This window comes from Astatotilapia calliptera, chromosome 5, assembly GCF_964374335.1.
Source record: "Astatotilapia calliptera chromosome 5, fAstCal68.1, whole genome shotgun sequence".
NCBI lineage: Eukaryota > Metazoa > Chordata > Actinopteri > Cichliformes > Cichlidae > Astatotilapia > Astatotilapia calliptera.
This window is the reverse complement of record NC_137426.1, coordinates 29,825,433-29,838,376: the sequence shown is the minus strand read 5'-3', so window position 1 is coordinate 29,838,376 and position 12,944 is coordinate 29,825,433. Positions and strand designations below refer to the sequence as shown.

Here is a 12,944-nt window from a genome sequence, read left to right as displayed (position 1 = left end):
AACTACAATTTCCGCGAAAATGACGTCACTTCCGGTTTCGGGCAGGAAATGGCGGACACTGTTTAACTGTGGGAAGTGTTACAAACAGCTGATCGGATCGGCAAAGCGTGTTTCTGGAATATTATGTTTTTGTTCCTGCAAGCGCTTTTTATGCAGTTTTTGCAAAGCTTTATGTGGAAGGAAACCGTGACCGAGGACAAGCTGATGGCATCAGATGTAAGTACAACTCCTCTGGTTTCATATGCAAAACAAATTATTGCGCTAGCTTACACGGTTCAGGTTCTACAGGGATTTAAAAATAGTTACACAAAACGGAGCGTGCTGCTCTGACCGGATCTAAAGGGTTAACAATGACTTTAAAAAATAATATAAAATAGTGTGCAACACCACTGAAGTTTTTTTTACCTCTCTTTTCAACCAACGGCAGTCACTCTCCTCTCCAAATAACTTCTGCTTAGCTTTCCGAGCTTCCCTCGGGTCCTCTTAATCAGCGGTCTCCAACCTTTTTTGCGCCACGGACCGGTTTATGCCCGACAATATTTTCACGGACCGGCCTTTAAGGTGTCGCGGATAAATGAGGGAGGGGCTAATAATCGGCTCAGTCATTTTTAATGATCGTTGAAAGCCCAGATCGTGATTAAAATTCGATTAATTGAGCAGCCCTATTTCAAACACATCAGGATTTACAAAAGTATTGTATATTCAACAACAGCCATGGTGAAAAAAAGTGCACCCTCTTTTAATTTTAAGGTTTTGTGTATAATGACAAAAATAATAATAATGATCTGATTCTCATCCGGTTTTAAAGTTTACACCGTGTAGCTTGTAGAGCCACTTTAAGTAGCAAAACCCTAAAATATGAAAAAAAATCATTTTCAGAATGACATATCAGTCTCACATTGGTGCTTCTGTGCTTTGAGTTTGCAGGCATTTGTTTATTCAGAGCTCTCTCGTGATCCTGATCGCAGCATCAAGCTGAGGTCGAGATTTTTCAGTGGGCTGTTGCAACACCTTGATTCTCTTCTGCATTTACTGCAAATGTGCTGGTGTGCTTGGGATCACTTTCCTGTTGCATAACCACAGCTTTAGCTGTTGTACAGATGATCTTGCATTTGATTCTAGAGTAGTTTGGTATACAGAGGAGTTCTTGGTGGACTCAAATCATCACCCCTCCACCTGGTATGATATGCTGAGATGCTGTGGTTATTTTTACAGTTTTTCTGATCATTGTACAGTCTAACCTTGGAGTAAATTTGCTGGGACATCCACTCCTGGGAAGATTGGCAGCTGTTTTGAACGTTTTCCATTTGTGAATAATCTTTCTCAGTGTGGAATGATGGACTTGGAAATGGCCCTATAAGCCTCCCCAGATTGATGAGCAGCAGCAATTGTCTCTCAAGATCACTGCTAAAGTCTTACCTCCTTGGCATTGTGTTAACATACACATGAACACTTCAGACCAGCAAACTGAGAAAACATCTGCTTTTATAGAGTCGGTCACAGTTAATGAGCCAAATAATAAAGTGCATTGGTTTGGCAGCTATTTCCCTATTAATTCCTCAGGAAGTGGTAACGGGGTACTTACGTTTTTCTTACCTCACATCTGCATTTTGTCTTCATTTTGTTCAAAAACACGAAGTGTTGTTTTTCATCTGAGGTGTTTTCGACTCAGTTTTCAAGAATCAGACGTTCTGGTGACTGTACATAAAATCAGCTGGTTTCGGCTGATTGGCGAGAAGTCACATCTCATATGAACTTCAGTTCTTGAATACACTATGGCTGTAATTTATATCTATGTCTTTATTTACACTGTTAGCGCCTCTTATGAGGACAGTGCTAACAAGAGTTGTCAGCTGACTCCAGGTTACACTAATGAGGTGAAAAGAAATTAATATCCGGAGAGATTTCTACTCGTCTCAGACATGGAGCATTTTTGAGTTTTACTCTGAGATTGCATAAATGTAGAGCCTAATTGGATTAAGCTCTTTAAGTGCTGCAGTGGTTCGATTTTGCAGTTTCCTACAGAGTGCTTCCTGAGTCCCAGTCATCACATTATCTGTCCAAATTATTACCCCACCGCAGTCGGCTGTGTAACATTTTTATATAATGTAATTAGAATTGAATGGAACAACAAACATCACGCATTATCCTGTAAGTGTAAAGGTGAGGTCAAAGATTTGAAATGTCTCCACTATTGTTTTCTCGAGCCTGTCTATTGGTGATAAAAACTCGCTTCAGTTTTTAGCTTCAAGGGGCAGAGTTTGTTGACATGTCTCTTTGGTTTAAATCAGGACATCGCTCACTCGCTTTTCCCCTGACACAATTCCTCAGATTGCGTCCCAGAATCCCAGAGTTTCATCCATAATGATAACACGCAGTTTCCAGAAATAAAGTTCCCTTAAATGTAGTTCTGCATACTTTACCTTTTCCTAATGGGGAAGTGCTGTCTAACCCAGCTTCTCCAAAAGATCTGCCAAAACAGCTCGCTTGTTTCCATCTTCTTAGAGTACAGGTCCTCCCTTTGGAGCTGTCCTGAAAGTATGATGCACTTTTCAGCTCTGGCAGATGATTAAATTTTAGAGGCCTTAGACTGTTTGCGCCATTTGATCCTGTTCCTTCTTGGCCTCATTACTGCTTTCTGCTCTTGGAACAACTCTTTCATGAGTGTTCAGCTCATAATGTAACTTTTAAAAGTTTAGGACTAGAAATCTTTGTCATGAAATGATGCATGCTACGGAAGAATGTTGCAGCTTTGCTTTCTTCTCGGTACTTTCTCATGGAAAATCATTGTCAGTGATTTAGAAGTGGCCACATATAAATAGATAAATATCCCATAAAAGAAACTGTAATGCTTATTTAATCAATATTTATACGGGCAGTGGAATACATTGCTTCTGTAATTGGGTTAACCCACTGAGAATTACCACCCAAAGCCTCAGTTCCACTCAGCTCTGCAGAGCATTTTAGCATCCTGTTTTATAGCCTGCATCTTTAATGTTTACATTTTCTCTCACCAGTCTCATAAACCTTGTTTCAAGCTAGAACCAGACACCAGAACACCAGGCAGTCAGCATTACCTGCTGGCTAGATTTGCCCGCTAAAGAGGCAGATGAGAGGAAACATCACAGCTTCATTCTTTTTTCTTTGGGTGCACACTATCACCACTGAATAGTATTTGAAATAGCCGTAGATTTTTGGTGCGAGGACAGTTCAGTCTGCCTTTGTGAGATTCAGGAAACGCAATCTCCGACATGATAAGTGCAGAGAATTTGTGTACAAAGGAAAATTGTGCACAGGGGGCTTTTCTTTGTCGCTCTGTGTCTGAAGATGCGTGTCTGTCCCTCTGCATTGTCCGTGCGTTTGAGTGAAAGTATGTGTCTGTCATTCTCAGCATCCCCAGTCGGACAATTAGAAGGTGACAGTCCCATTAGAGCTGGCCCGCTAGTACAAAGGCTGAGTGCTGTTGTGAGTGACACAGAGCTCAGCCTCTCGCTAAATAACTGTCAGTCTGCCCTCGTCCACTCTGACCCCTCTGGCAGCCTCCCTCTGAGCCACTTGAACTCCCCTCTGGGCGCTCATTGGCAGCCTTGGCAGCTCCCTGAGCCAAGCGTGGCCCTCCTTTCAAGGCAGGCCTCTAACTGATTGGTTGGACGCTGCTAGCCTTAGGCGTGCCAGAACGGCTTTCAACTGGCCTCAGGGTGCTGCTGATTGGCTAGGCTGTCACGGACGCAGGTCTCCTGTGGGAGCATGTGGCAGCAGCTTGGGTTTATGGGATGCAATTTGACAGAGGAGGTAGATGGAGGGGAAAAGTGCAAGAGCAGCAAAAAGCTCCCTGCTCCTCCCTCCCTCCATCTGTAGCTCTGTCTGCTAAAGTACATCTCTTTGCTGTTTGTTCTGCTCCTTCCCTTTAGTCAGCCTTCCAGCAGCCAGTCATGTCTTCACTTATAATTATCTTTGTGGCAAATTTCTCTTTGCTTGGAAGACCTATAATACGCTTTACCTATCATCCTTATTTTGAAAAGCCTAGCGTAGTGTAGGAGACTATTACTTTTTAACGAGTTAAATCTCTCTGGGGGTCTGCGGTCTGCTTGGGGTGGGGTAGGACAAGTACGTCAACCTCTCCGCCTGTTTCATTCCTATTGCAGAATTTCTTTCTAAGGGAGACAGAATAGTTGTATTTGCTCTGTTCTTCTCCCACGCTGCGAATCAGGGAATTAATGCCATTGTTAATGCAGAGAGACCACTGGTACATTTCAACAGGATTCTCGCCTCTTGCAGAGCTCATCTAAATTGCCTGGCTAATGCTGTAATTGGGTTTGTGAGTCACTTCTTAACTTCCATTAATATTTGTTCTCCCTCTAATTGCCCCTTTTTCCTATCCTACATTTCATTCCTCGGTCTGGCTAATGGTCTGAGGTGGAGGCAGTGATGTGCGTGCGAGTGTGTGCGCTTGACAGAACATCTAATCTATTTTTGAGCAGGTACATGATGTTAAAGCTGTGGGACTTCTTTCTCTTCACTGGTTAATGATGAATGGCATGCAGGATGGTTATGGAGGATATTGGAGTTTAAGAGGAAGATGTCAGAAAAGTTCACACTCCAAATTTGTGGAACCACCCCCAGATTCATGATCCAAGTATACTAAGGATGAGAAATATCTGTCTTCCAAAGACTTCCCATCTTAAGGAAAAGAAAAAAAAACACTGTTTGAAGGTTGTTTATTGGATATGCTGCTGGCATTCTGAATGCTTTCTGCTTTTCATTAAAAGACATGTTCCTTGACGATGCCTCTGCCTTCTCAGAGATTTTCTCCTAAGCTTTCCCCCGCTCTTATCACACTCACCTCTAACTGGATTGTCTTTTCCTCTTATATATCACATTAAAGAAAAAGTTCCTCTGGAGGGAAAAAACATCACCCCCGAAAGGCTTTAGCCTTGTTTTCTTAAATTGTCAAGAAAGGAAAAAAAAACCTGACTCTATTATCTTTAAATCCAAATCTCGCTCACAGAAGTGTTACCTCAGGAAACCTTAAGAATTCAAAGGACTCAATTCAATTGACTGTATTAGAAAGTGAAAAAAGACCAGTGCTAGTACCGGAGCAGACGAACCTTTCTCAGATGGCAACCCGGCTCGTTTGTATTGATGGGACTCTCACTGCTTCCTTTCCACTGGGAGCAATGGGAGAATGGGGCACATGGGGCTGAGAGACAGACAAACTAATACGCAGCACAAATACAGACTGCACATCAAACGAAAGGAAGGATGTGTAAGGCAAAAAAGAGACCATATTCCAAAGCTGTAGGAGCTCAGTTCATTTTGTATTCAGTTTCCGATCCATAATGGACTACCCTGCCTTTGTGCTGTTCTTTATGAGTATAAGGGATAACTGTGTGCGACGGTGGCTGTCAGTGGCTCTCGCTTGAGAGATATTAAACCTGAGCTCTCTGCAGCTTTCCACTCACAGGGCGCCTATGTGACTATTTTTAAAATCATCTGCACCATTCCCTTCTCATGACGCCACTTAACTGACAGGTTTTACCCCATTTGTCGCCACTCTCGCACGCGCAAGGCTGTTATTGTATTCCGCAGGAAGAAAAGTTGGGAGGCTGGCAAAAACTTGAGGTCCTACATTCTCTCTAATTGGAAATTTTGTTTCCATTTTGTCAGCCCATGTTTCCATTTCTTTCATCCTTCACTTTCTTATTCCCTCCTATTTCATTTTGTTGGATGTTTGTGTGGATGGCCTATCACACTATTTGAATTCCTCTTCCCCATCAAAAGCAGGGTACATCAGCTTTGAAGAGTGACAAGCACACAGCAGGAGGGATCAAAGCAATGCAAAACTGAAATTTAAGAGGAAGTTAAAAAGCATGTAGTTTTGCCATTTCCCTCATGTTCAACAAAGAGAAAACAGATACTGTATAACAGCAGGAAAAGATGAGACATTATCAAACACAGCGATTTTCAAGGATGCCTGTGTAGTTCTCAGATGCACAGATGCTTTTGATAATGCCGTTTAACATAGCAATTCGTCCGTTCGCAGAAACGCGGGTTGGGAACCATTCCCGCGCCCCTATGACTGCAAAGGTTTGTTGTCAGATCGGAATACTTTAACCCAAGTGGTGACACCAAAGTCAGACTGCTTAAGATAAGAAAATCAATTGTCTTTTCCAGCGTGGCAGTGTCATTTTCTTTCCTTAAAACCACTCAGTGAGGTGCCACACATGCAATGAATCTGCTATGAAAGTGTAAAAAAAGGGAAAGGGAAACCAATGAAAGGATATTTTAAAAGAAATTAAATAGCTTGCCAGCAATTCCCCAAGTCAATGGGCAGCAGTGTAAAAAGGCGCAGTAAACCAAATACAAATGAGACATATGAGCTTGCAGCTGAACCCACCACATATTCACACTACTACTTCAGGGAAATGTGAACTAAGCAGCAACACCATCAGCGAACAAATGAGATCTAATTATCTCTTAAAACCTGGCTGAAAATGCTCAAAATCTTATGATTGATTCCTGTTTATGCTGAATCCATCAGCTCCTTAAAACAGAGCACCAGTCTACACTATTTCAGTTATAGATGACAAAACTATATTGTTATGCCCTGTGTGCACATATGTGCCTATGTACAACTTTGGCTACAAACTGAGACTAAAAGCAACGACGACTTGTCACTATATACCTACGAGGCATGAAGACAGTAAGTAGGTTCTATTAAAGGAATCCTGATATTTGGCAGATGTTGTCTTAACCGTGTTTGACAGCTCATGTCTGTGCCCTGAGTGGTTGGCATCATCTCCCCCCATAATGCATCTCAGCATGGAAATGTCATTACTTTGGCTTTTCCTGCATTTAACTACTTCATATTAACCATCCTTCAAACTTACAGACTTTATACCAAACTCTAATAACTGCTGTGCAGTAGGTGTTTTGATATTTGACTTTTGGTGGCATCGGTGACATTTACTCCTACCAAACATTATAAATAGACGACACTGACATGTTTACCACTAAGCACAGAATATTAAATGTGTCTGCGTTGGGTAGGGATCAAGAGAGAGAACTGGAGCGCAAGCCCCATAGATAAGAGAGTTAAATATAAAAAATTAATTTGACGCAGCTGTAGCATAGACAAAAGAGATGAAACTAATCATAGGCAGTCACAAAAATAAGATTCAAGGGGGAAAAACAACGCTGCATAATTTACAGTGCATTTGATCGTTACCTAGATACAGCAACATCAGATGCCCAACACAAGAGGGAAATTTAGATGTTTTTCAGTCTTATTGTCACTGAATCAATTAATTAATTATGAGTCATGGTAAGTTTTTATTTTAGAGAGACAGAGGCAAGAAATAGAGAGTCTGTAATTCCTTATATGTGTACACACAGAGAGATGCATAGATATAGATATATGTGTGTGTCAGCATTATTCAGACCTTCAGATCCATCTGTTGACCTCGAAGGAGAGGTCAAAGGTCATATGTGACATGATATTTTGTCAACTATATGTTGACAGATCACACCAGGCTTGTACTATGAGATTAAGATGCTGTAGTTTAGCACAGGTCATCTTCTAATTGGAAGGTTGGTGGTTTGATCCATTCTGCATACCAGAGTGGGCAAAAAACTGAACCCCAAGTTGCTCTCCAGTGTGAATCCTAGAAAGAAAAGCATTTAGGCGTGGAAAAAAGTGCTATGCTAAATGAGGTAATTTGTGGGAAGTAAAACCCTCAAGGAGATTAGAAAAGAACCAGTCCATTTACAATAATAAGTTTTAAAGACATTATGTCAATTTTCAACAAAATCATTAAGTTGAACTTGAAGATCTTGCTGCATCTATGCCAAAATATAATGGATTGTTTACATGGCTGCACTCTACACCCCTACAAAGAAGTCATTGAAAACCTCTAGTGCTGTCATGTTTACAGACAGAGTTATGATATGCATGCAAACACTACCAAAAACATAACCTCCTTGGAGGATGTAATTAGACAGTGCTAAACACATAACTAGTCACCTGGCTTAGCTATTGTGTTGTAGCTCATTGCACTAAAGCTTATTTGGGGGAGTAGCTCTGCAGCCGACCAAGCAAGCTGCCTATGTAGCTGTGAATGCCGGTTTGTTTACACGTGAACATTATTTGCTATTCGTTCAGATATATGTGATAAAAGTAAGAATGCAACGACTGGTTATTTTGAATGAGCTCTGATATGTGGAGGCAGTGATGAGCAAGCTTGAACTGTTAGCGCTGATTTATTCTAGCGTTTCTTCTTAAATCAGTCATTTTTAAAATTAAAAAAAACGTTATTGATTCCAAATTTATTCTGGTTTGGTCTTTCCAAACCACTACAGCAGAGGTAAGATGAGTAGCACTAATTTAACCGCCCATTGTATGTTCACTGTCTGTGTGGGACATTTGCACGAGTACAGGGTATGCTTTTTGGACAAGCATTTGCTCAATTAAAAAAGTGATCATTAGTGGCAAACAGCACGCACCATTGTCCTCATAATAACAGTATATTAATAGGAGAGTGTTTTTTAAGCCTCCCTAACCTGTGGGGGTCCCTTTAATGTGCCCAGAAGGCAAAGCGAGGTGACTGAGCCCAGAGCAATAAAATATAGAGTGAGCCTGGAATGTGTGAAACCAAAGGATTACAACACAGGCCTGAAAGCATGGATGAGACATAAAAGAGGCCATCAAAGCGTGTAAACCATAGAGTCCCATTATTGTGTGACATTAGCCCATGGCACACATAACCCTTAATGATCCCATGGGTGCCTGCGGCACGCTGTCCTAATGACTTCCTGGTTAAAGGATAGTTGTTTCCTGGGAAAGAGAAGAATAGCTGCACACGTGCGTGTCCCTTGTACAGCAAAATCCGGCTGTGTTCATTTTGCAGCGTTGCTAGAAATAAGTTAGACTCGGAGTAAATAGATGAAAAACAGAGTGCCATCAAATAAACACCAAATTAGTCCCTGTTTATGTCGGCATCAAACTACTTATGCAGATAGGGCGATCATACAGGGTTGGATCAATTAAAGGAGATTTGGACAGACTGAAACTTCACAGTGCGCTAATTAGGCAGCCAGCCGCTATGCTAAATAAATGGAAATGTATTCCTTTCCGTTTCTTTTCTTCTATGTGTTTGCGTGCCTTGTGTCACCCCAAGGAGTTTAAGCAGAACACTAATTCTTCATCTAATTTTCTCCAACTCCCATTGCTTTCGCTCTCTGTGTCTCTCTGCCTCCATCCCTCTCCATCTTTCTTCTCACGCTGATAGCTTGTCTCCCAGGATCCTAGCAGTTGTCAGTAATCAAGGAAATCACTCTCAGAGAGCTACAAATAGGTCACTTATCTGATGTCTGTTCTGATCTGACTGAGACAGACAACCAGTTAAGTCCCTTGCATCTGCCTCTCCCTGCTATTTTAAGTGTGATTAGTAGCCATTCGATCTACTAGGAGGAACTGAAATAACAAGGAGAATTAAAGATGGGGATAGATAGACACTGAGCGAGAAAGCAAGAGGAGGACAGAAATCCCTGCTTTCATCATTAGCATTCTATTCAAATGGCTCAATTGAGCAGTTGTCACTCATGGGATTCCCGGGGCACCGAGAAACCGCGCTTCTTCATTTATTCAATTTATTGATATAAAGACTCTTCATTAAGAGACACCAACAAATATGACATCTGGTCTCATGTGGCCTTGATGTGGAATTTTAAGAAGGCATAAGAGCAAAAGGCCGCATGATGTGTAAGAGTTCCTTTGTCTCCTCTTGGGGCTATTATACTGAATTGCTAACTGCACTCTCTGAGCTTTGAAGTTCCGCCGAAGAAACAGATTGCTCGCAAACACACACTGTCGGTAAGTAAACGTGCACAAGTCCGCATGCAGACTCGCATACCCGTGGCAGGTGAAAATTTCATGATTCCCTCATGACGGCCTTGTGAATTATTGAACTGAGCTGGTCCTTTTGATCCACGCATTGGTGCACACAGAGAGAATCTCTTACCTGTCAAACACTTCACTAAACTCACATACATGACTACAAGCTGCTTCTTATCCACCCAGGAAATGTCTATGCTAAAAAAAAAGAAGAAAAATCCGATTCGGGGTGGTAAATTTTTCTTTTTCTTCATCTTCTTCTTCTTCTTCTTTCTGGCTGTCCCTGCAGCTTGAGCAGATGTTTGTTGTTTGCGCGTGTGTGTATTTCTTCTGGTTTTGAGCACAGAGCCCTTAACGTGTTTGTCTCCTTCACAGATAAGACAGAAGATTTCACAGGCACGTTCTCATTACTGAAATGCATAATGCGTCTGATCTGCTCCACATTATCTGTCTGTTATCCAAACAAATGACATTGATGATGAGGGTGAATGATCAAATTATGTTATTGTTTATGCCATAATTTCATCCTGCTTTGATTGGCAGATAGTGGGTGTTGTGAATAATAAATGCAATTAGTCCTACAGTATCTTCGTGCTCCAGTGATTAAATGCCAAATGGAACCGCCTAAGTGCACAGATTGATAGAATTTTTACAATATTGTACATTACACCTGAACCTGCAGCATCCACAAATGGATCCTGTGTGAAGCGAGCTCAGGAAATGAAAATTGTGAAAGCTACAGAGGAGCGCTGCACCGTGGGTGTGGGAGCACCACGTTCGAAATTAAGAGAGAGGGTATCATGTTCAAACAGAGAAATGTTTTATGCAGCAGCCACCGTCACCACTGAACGGATGAAGTAATTTCATTTTCATGCATGATCTGCAGCCCCACAGACCAGGAAAATTGCATAGGAGGGGGAAGAGAAAGATAGAGAGAAAAAAGAGTCAAGACTTCCCTTTTCTTCATTTCTCCATTATTCCCTCTGACTTGTAACCATAGTGATGGTTCAGTCCCAATAAAGTAGAAAAAAAACCAGGAAACCCGGCGTTGTGTTTAGAACGTGAGTTTGAAGTCGGAGGAAAGATTATTTGATTACCGCTGCAGAGCTAAAACACCAGCACCGAATTTAATTGGCAGCTATCCCGATTATTGATTGATTCTCTCGCTCCGCCTCCCATAAACCCTCTTCCTTCTACACTCACTAAAGTCTCACTACGGTCACTCAAAGCCTGCGTCACCTTAAACACATACGCACTGCACTCTCTTGCACTGCTGACATTTTTGGAAGTATTTGTACTTTTTCCTCTGTTCTACTCTATTCCAATAATATATATTAAAAAAGCATTGCAGCTTTTTTAATATATATTATTGGAATAAAGCATTGCAGCTTTTTTCCACTACAGTTAATGATTTTCCGTTTTTCTCTGTTTGTCTACAGTAAAACTTGCATATGCAAACTTATCACAATCGTATATAATAGATTAAATTAGAAGAACAAATTATTGGGCCATTTGTAATACTTTCAGGAATTTAATGAACAAAATGGTTAATTAATTGTTAAACACTTTTAATCAGTATTGTCAGTTGTAGCTTTGCAACCTATAATCAGCAGTGTGGCCACTTAACTTAAGCCCACCCTTAATCCTTGTAAAATCCCAGGGAAAAGTCAAGGTGAGCTAGTTATTGACTATTGTAATCAGTCGTTTGCACTGCTTTGAGACAATCAAGATGTTTAGCCTCTTATCTCTCACCCAGTACTACCAAGCAGGCATCCAGTAGCTGAAAGTTATTGTACAACATGACAACAACTGCAAACATACAAAAATCTTTTTTAAAAAACCCCAAAAAACATCATTTTGCTATGTTTCACATTAATAACAGTTTGGGTTTTTTTGTTGTGAGTTCTTATTTAGTTTAACCACTTTACTCCCATGAAGTTATTTTAAAAAATACTGAGAAATTGGCTGGAAAGGATGTCATTTCATAAACATCACCAGTGGTAATTCTTTATGATTACTAGCTGATTTTTGTTGTAATGTGCAGCAATTAAATGGAAACAAGCTTCTTCCTCCTGCTCCCTTATTCACCACAGCAGGTAGCACAATGTGTGGGATTTGACAAGTTTTCACACCAGATGTAGTTCCTGACAGGTCGCTCTGAGGCGTTTGGGTCTCCTCCCGGTCTTGAACAAGGAATCTGTTGCTTGTTTAGTAAATGTGGAAGCCTCTACACTACAGAGACACACCAGTAATCAAGTGAAAACCAAGTGGGCTGTTTTTTAACATCTTTTGTTAACATGAGCTCTCAAATGTCCATCCCTGATAGAAATGCCCCTTTCAAATAAAAGGTATGAATTAGCTATATAAGTAGTATTTAACTGTACTTTAGGGTTAGTATCTGTAAGTATTTGTCCACAGACAGCCAAGCCTGTCCATGCTACTGGAAGGTGTAACTGCAAACATACAACAAGAGAGAAAGGTGTAGTATGATTACAGAGTTATAGGGGATATGTGTAAATATTTTATTTTTATAAAGTTTGCTAATCCAGGCCCAAACTGGCCGGATTGCTGTTGATCTGGTTCTTGAGGTTATTCATCATTTATCTGTGAGACTTGTCCTGCAGATGCACAGAAAAGCCACAGTCTTGGTTTGCTGCTGGCAATGGTAGACCTCGTTCTGCTTCCTGGGAGATCGCTTGCAGCAATCTACCATTACCAGCTGCAGTCAGTATGGTGGAGTCTGGGGACCCATCGGGAATCTTTTGATGGCTAGGCCTCTGGGGGCGGTGGTCAGTTCTCGGGATTTCCAGTGTTGATATCCGGATAGTGAAAAAGTGGAGAAAAAAAGTCTGTTTTTTTGTTTTGTTTAACCTAAAACAGCTAATAAAAAGCAAAATTCAAGCTCAGAGAAAAATGGAGTACCAGTGGTGTAGCTTTTCAGTGCTAGAGATACTATCTCACAGGAAGTGGTGTCATGCTACGTCTTTTTTCTTTGCCTGTGACTAAATGTGTAAAAGCTGAAATGAGAAGAAATGTAAAATGAAGTCATTAA

General features: G+C 41.1%; 1 protein-coding gene across 4 annotated transcripts in view; it reads left to right on the top strand.

The window, feature by feature from the left end:
- Positions 1–12,944, top strand: part of cdh4 (cadherin 4, type 1, R-cadherin (retinal)) — a 226,758-nt gene that overhangs the window by 161,422 nt on the left and 52,392 nt on the right. The gene's annotated exons all lie outside the window — the stretch shown is intronic.